Source organism: Oculina patagonica, chromosome 1, assembly GCF_052425735.1.
Source record: "Oculina patagonica isolate OP01 chromosome 1, crgOcupat, whole genome shotgun sequence".
NCBI classification, from domain to species: domain Eukaryota; kingdom Metazoa; phylum Cnidaria; class Anthozoa; order Scleractinia; family Oculinidae; genus Oculina; species Oculina patagonica.
Window position 1 is genome coordinate 41340366 of NC_135758.1, and position 9593 is coordinate 41349958.

Sequence of the window (9593 nt, forward strand, 5' to 3'; positions counted from 1 at the left end):
GTACAATTACCTCTGTAATATTCCTGAAGGGTGGCATTTCCCAGCCCAAATTTTCCCCAAATCCCATTTCCAAGCCTACTGTTTTCCCGTTTTTCCAAATCCCAGTCCCAGTTGTATTGTTTATTCCGTTTGTTTGTGATTCCCAGTCCCACTGACCTGAATCCCATTTTCCATTGAAAATTTGCCCAAATCCCAGTTCCCACCCCTTTAGGCTCCTCCGAAATGGACTCACTGCAGTACTGTTACCATTTTACCGCTAGTCAACGTTCTGTAAAACTCTAGGAAGCTACTTTAGGTATGGCCTGTTACAGGCTCTCGGCAGTTGGGGGAGAGTAAGCCTGGAACAGGCTACTCTCCGTAAGAAAAAGAAGTGCTTATAGTTGCCCATCCACAACCGCCACCGCCGCCACCACCTTCCCCGTACCGGACCGGGCTGTAGAAATAATTTTTGAACCTCCCCACAAAGACCGTTGACACTCCCAGACTCCCAGCCCTTCTTCGAGCTTCCTCGTTCCCAGTGTCTCTCCGCGGTCACTTTCAATATGGCCGACGTTTGTAGCTTCGCCTTTAACTTATGCTCTATGTAATCAGCACATTTCCATCGAATAATGTACTACTATATACGCTGGTTATTCATTTTCTTTCGGACCATTATTTGGTTCCTTCTTCAATGGCCTCGGTACCTTTTCCAGCGGAAAAAAGTTGTTCAAAATTCCGAGAATCCTTTGAGTTGGGAGAGGCTGAAGTATCACGTGTTTAAGGACCTGTTGGCTCTTCAACACACAGCCAAGCTTGGAGAGAAGGCTCCAAACTGTAAAGTGATTACTCTGGAAGGCGAATCCCGTTGTTTGTTAGACTTTATGAAGCTCAGCCGGCCCCTAGTTCTCAATTTTGGTAGCTGTACTTGAGATTATTTTATTGAAGTCTTGCACGAATTCAGGAAAATTGTCAAAGATTTCTCTGAGGTGGCAGACTTCCTTATTGTCTACACTGAAGAAGGACATCCCACTGAAGGATGGAGAATCAAGGTAAGCTTGAGAGTGGCTTGTTTAAAATTCCCAGTTTCTTTTCAGGGCTTGAACAGTTTACATCTTATTTAGTTTACTCACTGACTTAGTAAGTAAGAGATTAACCGAGACTAACCAAGACGCCCGGGGAGGGGGGTGGGGGGCACTCCCTATAATGGCCTATATGGGGAGGCCCCGCCCGAAAGGGGTGCATTTTTCACGCTTCAGGTATATAAAAGGGTAGGAATTTCAAAAGTTTAGGTATGTGAAAGGGTAGGGAAATCTGTCATTTAAGTATTTTAAGGGGCCTTTAATTATAAAATTTCGAACAGACGCACCTTATGGCTGTATCATTTTAATTTTTTAAACACTACATAAAAATGAGAATAAGACTTCCTGTTTTAGGTATATGTCATTTCATTTAGGTATGTGAAAGGGGTACCTTTTCTGTCAAAATGGTATATAAAAGGGTAACGGGTTGGACCTCGGGGCAGAGCCTCCCCGTTTAAAACCTTTTTAATTAGCCTCCCCCCCCCCCCTTTCTGAATCATGCGACTCGGTGGGAGTCTCCAGAACGCTAATATTTTAGAGCTAGTAGCCATGATCTGTTCATTTACGGTAAAAAGTCAAAATTACTTTGCCCTTGCAATTAACGAACCCAAAATTTGGTTCATCTTTCTGTGGCATGTTTCTTACTGGGGAGGGTATAAGCAGTAATTTTGACACACATATTTCGGAGGCTTTAAAATGTTTTGAAGTAGGCATTAGCAACTGGAAGGGTAGGTGGCTGTGACAATGCCCAGCTTGTTTGTCACGAGCTGACTGCTATAACCTGCAGAGACTCAAATTTGACCAAACTGTAGTTTGAAGACTTGCGGTTCTTCTGATGACCAGGAGCCCTGGGTCTCAACAAGGGACTCGCGACTTGGCTAGTCTCGTATTCTACCATTTACCACCCCTGAAAGTAACAAAGGTGTTTGGGACCAAGCTTGCAAATCACATGTACATCCCCTTTAAAATTAACCCATTATTTTCATTCCTCATTTTTAGAATAATTATGTTATCAATGACCACAAGAACTTGGAGGATCGTCTACAGGCTGCTCAAATGTTAGCATCACTTGACCCTTTAGCACCCATTGTTGTTGACACTCTTAAAAATGAAGCTTTGCTGTCTTATGCTGCCTTCCCTGACAGACTGTACATAGTTCATGATGGCCGAGTAGCTTATGAGGGGGACATTGGCCCTTGGGGATATGACCTTGAGGAGCTTCGACATTGGCTAGAATCTTGGAAAGGACAATCTTAAGACGTAAATAATATACTATGTTGTAGTTAATAATTATTATGTAGTAAATAGATCCATGGGGAAGAGGCCAGACCCCTTTCTTTGGCAAAAATATGAGGTCCATAGGGTCAAAAAATGGTCAGTCAGGTGTATTGTCAACCTGTACCCTCACCTTATACGCAAGTCTGTTTCTGGCACTGAGTTTGACATAAACATGTATCTTGTTAGCCAAGCACAAGGGCCATAATGGGACAATGTAGGTGACCCTATTCAGCAGAATGGCGGAATGATAGAATGCCACTAGTTTGCTTGTGGTTAGCTTCATCCCTGGTTTGCTTGTAGTAAGCTTCACCCCAGTTTGCTTAGAGGGGGCAATATACTATCGCCATTCTGTCATTCTGCCATTCCGCTGAATAGGGTCACTTGACAATGTCAGTCCTCTTTCTTGACAGTATGGAACGTCAAGAAGGTAATTTATTTCATGTAGATATAAGTTTTAGAAATTGAGGCCATATTTATCTTGTAAGACATAAATACAAGTACCGGTATATATATTTTAGGGGTTTTTCATCATGATGATGAATGAGGAAAATAAGATGAATTAAATGTTGGATGAACATAACAACTTTATGTGTCTATGAGACAACTAACAGATGCATAATTCAGATGAATAATGTGCCTGCTCAGTTTTCAAGTGGCAACAAAATCATCAGAGAAATGAAATTAAAGCCTCTCTTGGTGGTTTTGAATGTCTAGTAGAAGTTTTGCACATCTAGCATTTTTCACATGTTCCATTTCCAGTTCCATGACAAATCATTCATCTCAGACAAATTATTTCTCATCAGATTTTTAAGTTAGGGTTAGGGTTAGCTACCTTTGGAAATGTGGCTGTTGAACCAAAAAATTGTATGATGCTAGAAGATATTATAAATAGAGAAAAGTATAATGAGTAGAGGCTTGTAGCCCTTGATAAAATGGAAATATTATAATTATTATAGTTGTTAGAGTAACATATATAATAAACGGTTTATGTGCTAGTACCAGAAGCATATATGTGATATGCTTCTGGCTAGTACTCATTGCTATGCAAACATTCCATCTTTCTGATTCTATTAGGAGATTCCTGATTTAAAACTATATACTTTAACCCTTGATCGATTGTCATTAAATTTTTCAGCTGGTTTGCTAAAAAACAAATGTTGTGTCTTTCATTGGCAAAGTCAAATACATTGCAGGTAGATATAAGTGAAAATACCTTAACGCATCTTCTAAGGTTCAAACTCGGTTCTGCCAAGTTAAAATAATTTCCTAGCAAGCTTCATTCCAAACAAAGATAGCTACCGGCCTTACTTTGGACTAAGTTACCAAAGTTTATAGGCATTTTCTAGTAAACATAGAATAGCTACCAATGCGTTTTTATTGTTTTACCGGTTGGAATGTTTGCAAGTAACTGTAGACAAGTATTAGAAACAGGGAACTGCAAGAACATTAGCAGCCAGAAGGCGGATAGATGATTCAAAGGTTGAAAATGTAGAACAATCACGCTCATATACATGCACTTTACTGGCATAAAATAGAAAATGGTGGATCACCTCTTGGATGTACATGTAGATAGGAAACTTGAATAATGGATTTTAATTCGTAGTCATTGAAATATTGAAAACTAAGGGATTGAGGCAGTAACCCATGATTATCTTGCTTTGGCTCTTAATGACAACTTAAGAAAAAATTCTGAAAGAAATTCTTATAGTTTGAAGCAGAGGAGCTATTGTCAAGGCAATCTGTACTGACTTTGTACTTCATGATGCCCTCATGTACATTTTCAACTATTGTTAAACTAGGAATACAAATCGTTTGGAGTTAAACTTGTTACAAAAGTTGTGCAACGGTTTTAGTACTTTTTCTTAAGGGGGGCAGTGAAACTAAGTTACACCCTGGCACAGTGCTAGACTCTGGCACTTTTAAGGGACTCTCCACCTTTATATGTGAGTTTCACCAGACCCTTTCACCGCAGTCGATTCAATGAGTAATAGAAAATGTTCGTGGCTGCACATGAGTTTTCTCCTTAATATAGAGTTGGGTAATAAATATATTCCAGACGTTATAGACATAAAATGAAGTTAGTTCAGAAAGCATGGATTTAAATACATGCATGTGTTTGCTGAAGGAGTTTATGGCAAGAGGCGTTACCGTGAAAGTCTCCCTGGGGGGGGGGGACTCCTATATGAAACGGACGGGGATGCTCGTCGGAAATTTTGAAAAGAACCCCTAAAAGAGACCAATCTGGGTGTGGCTCAAGCCTTTCTTGACCCCTAAAAGATACCAAAAAACTAAGAATAGAATTTATTTTTGTTTATATTTCTTCGTTGTGTAACCCTAAACGAGACCATTATGGCTTAAAATATTGGCGTTTTGCCCGGAACACCCTAAGTGAGACCAAAAATCCGAAATTTACACCCCTAAGCGAGACGACAAGCATCCCCGTCACTTTCATATGCGAGTCCCTCCCGCCCCGGGGAAAGTCTCCATTACAAGTCCCCATCGCCCCTTCTGCCACCCTCGTTTAAAATACCGCCCATGATTCCACCCCACCCATCCCCACTTCAAAAAAAAATTAATGCGGGCATGCACCTGAAGGCCGTTTTTCCGCTGCTTAACATGAGTTAACGGAAAAATCTCGTTTGAAATATCTCGTTCGGGTTCAAGCAATCCAAAAACCCTATGCTCATTACAAGAAGCTATGTTTCTGGATGTCTTGTAAATTTTGGGGTGATTTTTGGGTATGTTTGGGAGGAAATAGTTTTTCTCAAAAGATCAGAAAATTTTAAAGAAATAAGAAATACTAAAGATTTAATGTAGTTTTAAAATTAGAATTAGTAGATGGATGGTGTTCCAAAAATAATTTTCTTTCCTCTACCATTTCTTTAATAAATTAAACCTCTTGAAATTTCATTCAAATTTATGTGTACCCTCCCGCCTTAAGTCGGCCCATAAGACAAGTTTTCATTTAAATTTTGATCTTAAAGAAGATAAGATTCTATTTTTAAGTTTAAAGGCGTGGAAAGTGGTTTCCCAATCTTCTGAGCCAGGGCTTATGTAAAAACCGCTCAACCCAAAAAAATAAGAGTTAAAAAATTGTATAATAAATACAAAAATTAAAGAAAGATACAATTTCCCCGCTGTTGTTGTATTTTATCATACTTTAACGTTTCTTAAGGACTCTAGAACTCGCCGACATTGGTCGTTTTCACACTAGGGACCGGCTATCGTCTAGACGGACAAATCGTCTAAAACGGACCAATCGTCTAAGACGGACAAGTCGTCTTAGTGTGAAAACGGGACGGACACGATTTTGGACGTTTCAAGTCGTCTGAATCTGACCGTCGATTTGGCCGTCTGGGAAGACGATTTTTTGAGGACGACTTGTTCGTCTAGGCGAACAAGTCGTCAAAAAGCCGTCTTAAATTCACACTAGACTAACAAATTGTCAGACGGCTTGTCCGTCTAGACGATTTGTCTGTCTTCTAGTGTGAAAACGGCCATTATCTCCTTGTGTTTAGAGAGTTTTACTGCCCAATATTCTTGTATGGACCTTTTAAACTTGAGACGCAACATTCTTTCAAATATTAACCCAAACAAATTTCAAACGAAAAACTATTTCCGATTATAGACCCAGCGTACCCCGCCTTCGAAAAAAAAAATCCCTCCAAAAAAGTCATATAAGCCTGGGGTCTGCCTCAATTTTACAGTTTCAGCGCATTTCTTGAGAAGACTGAAGAGAAAATGGAAAATATGAACAACATAACATAATTTCCCCTCGATTTATTTAAATAGCTGCAAAACTACATCATTTTGAGAAGTAAACTGCTTCTCCCTGCTTTGGCTAAACCTCGCTACGCGGGCTCTCGTCTATGGAACTTCTTTCTGATAATGGTACTTTCTACCTTATCAGGTGAAGCTTTGTGTTGTCACTGTAAATAGAAAAAAGGCGTTTTAACTATTTGCCCTTTCTTATAACTTGTCATTTTTTTCCCGAAGACCAACAGAACTCTGTATACAGCTAATTCGAGAAAGGTTGTCGAAAAAAAACAAAGCAAAAGTACTAGTCAATTTTAACATTTTTCTTTATTTTCCCAGCTTTTTGAAACAGAAAAGCACGATTTGTTTAATTTTACATTCCATAAGAATTATGGCATGTTATTCTCCGACTTTCTAAGAAAATGATGAAATCCAAGATGGCGGATCCAAGATGGGGGCTCTAATGACGTCAGCCAATTAAAAGTATGTCATCTTGTAGAGTAAGCTACGGGCTTTCTTCTCAGTGCAAAATAATTTCGCTGTGCCTTAATAGAATGAAAACTCCGGGGAGGAGTTCCATCAACCCCCCCCCCCCCACCTCCTTGTACGATGGTGGGGGTAAGATAAGATAAGATAAGATAACTTTATTTAGGGCTTTCCACAAGTTGCTCGGCAACTTTTTGGCAACTTTTCATATTTCGAGCAACTTTTTCCCGTTCGAGCAACTTTTTTCCTCTTAAGCAACTTTTTGCATTTTGAGCAACTTCCAGACCGAAGATCTCCGAAGATCCGAGTGTTGTTTAAAGGCCATACGAACATTTCCGAAGTTTTACGAAGTTTGCCGAAGATTTTTGAGGAACATCTGAATACGTTTCAACTTTTCAACTTTCGGCTCATTCTGCATTAAAATATTACAAAACTCGTCAGGAAACATGACGTCATCGATATCTTCACGAATTTTTCTCAGTTAAAGACTGGAAAACCTTGTTACTTAACAAATTTTCCCCTTAATATGTTATTTAGATACTTCTTTTGCTGTAAATTTCCAGAACAACGCTTAGAAATCCAACCCTTAAAGGGAAATGAGCATATATTTAGAGAAATTCTCTTGATAAGAAGCAGCGTTTTGGATTTTTTGGAGCAACTTTCGAGCAACTTTTATCATCAGAAGCAACTTTTTTGGATTTTTGCAGCAACTTTTGAGCAAATTTTTTTAGAAATTACGGGCAACTTTTGGGAAATCTCGAGCAACTTGTGGAAAGCCCTAACTTTATTTATACACGGTTTTTCCATCAGTCAATTAAGTTACTGGACTATCTACCTATCTAACTAACTACAAAAATTTAATAACAACAAATTCGGATAACAAAAAAGAAAAGTCTGCTATTCATGGAGGCCGTGTCTAAAATTTACATAAAATTTAGATATTACTTTAAACTGTGCCGACTTAATTTAGATTTGAAATCGACCAGTGAAGATGCTTGTCTTAGGTCTATAGGTAAGTTGTTCCACAACTGAGCTCCGCTGTACGAAAAACTTTCTTGAGATAATCAGTTCGAGGTTGTGGAAGAACTAATTTGTTTTCGGTATTCCTTAAACGATAAGCACTAACATCGTCACGATATACGAATCTTGATCTCAGATAATCAGGAGTCATACCATGTAATGTTTTATACATTAGGATAGACTTCTGTTCCAATTTTTGATAATAGAGTCTTCGCCACCCCAGTGTCCGGAACAAATCATCTAAATTACTATCATAGCTCGCAGACATTAGGGTACGAGCTGCGTGGTTTTGAAGGCCTTTTGCAGTTTTTCAGAAAGGCCCTTGTTACAGCTTCCCCACACTACGTTGCAATAATCAAATTGTGGTTGAATAAGGCTATTATAAACTTTGATCAAAATATTAAATGGAGTGAGATGCCGAATTCGTTTAATTGCACCAATGGCACAAGCCATTGGTGCAATGAATTTGCTTGTACGTTCGATTTGGGAATGAATTTGCTTGTACGTCCGAGGGTTAAGATATGTTCCAGCCTTATATGAGTTTTGTTAGGACAGTGTCTTAACCTATTAGCTTTATTTCTCAGTAAAAAAAAACCAGCAGTTCAAAAAGAAAAAAATTATTGAAATATTATCAAAAAAAATTACCTTTAAAACCTGAAACAACATTTCAGACCATCTAGGTATTTGCCTTTGCCCTCGAATTCAGCGAGTGGACAAAAGGGTACGTCAATACACTTGTATTCCAAATAGGGGGACTCCCCACACCTTCCCGATTGGCGCTTTTGAAGTACGTCTTCACCTGTTGAAAACTTCATATGAGTAAATACCTCAGTTTACAATTCAACGTCGTCCAGCAAACGTTAGCGGTAGCTCTAGAAATGTTCAAACTCGAAAAAAAAAAAACATATCGTATCATATATATCATATAATATCATATCATATCATATCATATCATATCATATCTTATACCATGCCATAAAAAATACAGCCAATCAGAATACAGGAAAGCTGTTGTATATTCGACGGTATTCAACCCAACCTTCCCATCGTGCGCTGCGACTGTATTTTTCGACGAAATTTAGTAAGCGTATTTTCTATGGCATGGTATAAAACAGTTACACAACACTTTCTCGTGGTATACTATGGAATATCCCACTTGTCACTTGTATTTTCTTGGTATGCACACTCGCCTAAAGGCTCGTGTGTATACCGAGAAAATACAAGTGACTCGTGGGATATTCCATAGTATACCACTCGAAAGCGTTGCATAACTAGTATATATCATATCATATCATATCATATCATATCATATCATATCATATCATATCATATCATATCATATCATATATCTTATCCCTATCTTATTAAAAACTAGCAATGGTATATTGTCATTCCTGCGTTTTGACTGGTTGACAGCTAATGGTATATGAGCTCATATACCATGGACCACAAAAATGGTAGGCGATACGCATCAACGAAAACAGTTGGAGAGCTACAATATTGCAATTCTTCGGGTGTTCTTAATAAAACAATTTTTCCACTCGCGCTTGTTGGATATGAGATAGTTATAGCCAACTCGGCGCTACGCGTCTCGTTGGCTATCTACCATCTTATATCCAACGCGCACTCGTGGAATAATTGTTAAATATCATATCATATCATATCATATCATATCATATCATATCATATCATATCATATCATATCATATCATATCATATCATATTTTATCATATCATATCATGTCATGTCATGTCATGTCATGTCATGTCATGTCATGTCATGTCATGTCATATCAATCATATCATATCATATATCGTATTAAAAACTAGCGATGGTATATTGCAATTCCTGAGGTTTGATTGGTTACCAGGCACTGATAATTTATCAAAAAAGTGGACGAAATACCTTTTGAGTGATCCCGTCCGGGAGCTGCCTCCAGCATCAGGGCGGTCATCAAAAGAAAGTAGCAAATAGCCTTCATGATCAAAATCCTT

The 9593-nt window shown here is 38.5% G+C and overlaps 2 long non-coding RNA genes across 2 annotated transcripts; one reads left to right on the forward strand and one right to left on the reverse strand.

Annotated features, from left to right (window-relative positions):
• The first annotated feature begins 540 nt into the window (after window positions 1–540).
• On the forward strand, window positions 541–4170 carry LOC144630580 (uncharacterized). The gene is made up of 2 exons (XR_013566577.1): window positions 541–1028; window positions 2058–4170. It is a non-coding gene; the product is annotated as an uncharacterized LOC144630580 (long non-coding RNA).
• Window positions 4171–6113: 1943 nt separating this feature from the next.
• On the reverse strand, window positions 6114–9593 carry LOC144631411 (uncharacterized). The gene is made up of 3 exons (XR_013566729.1): window positions 9505–9593; window positions 8244–8397; window positions 6114–6265 (listed from the first exon to the last, which is right to left on the reverse strand). It is a non-coding gene; the product is annotated as an uncharacterized LOC144631411 (long non-coding RNA).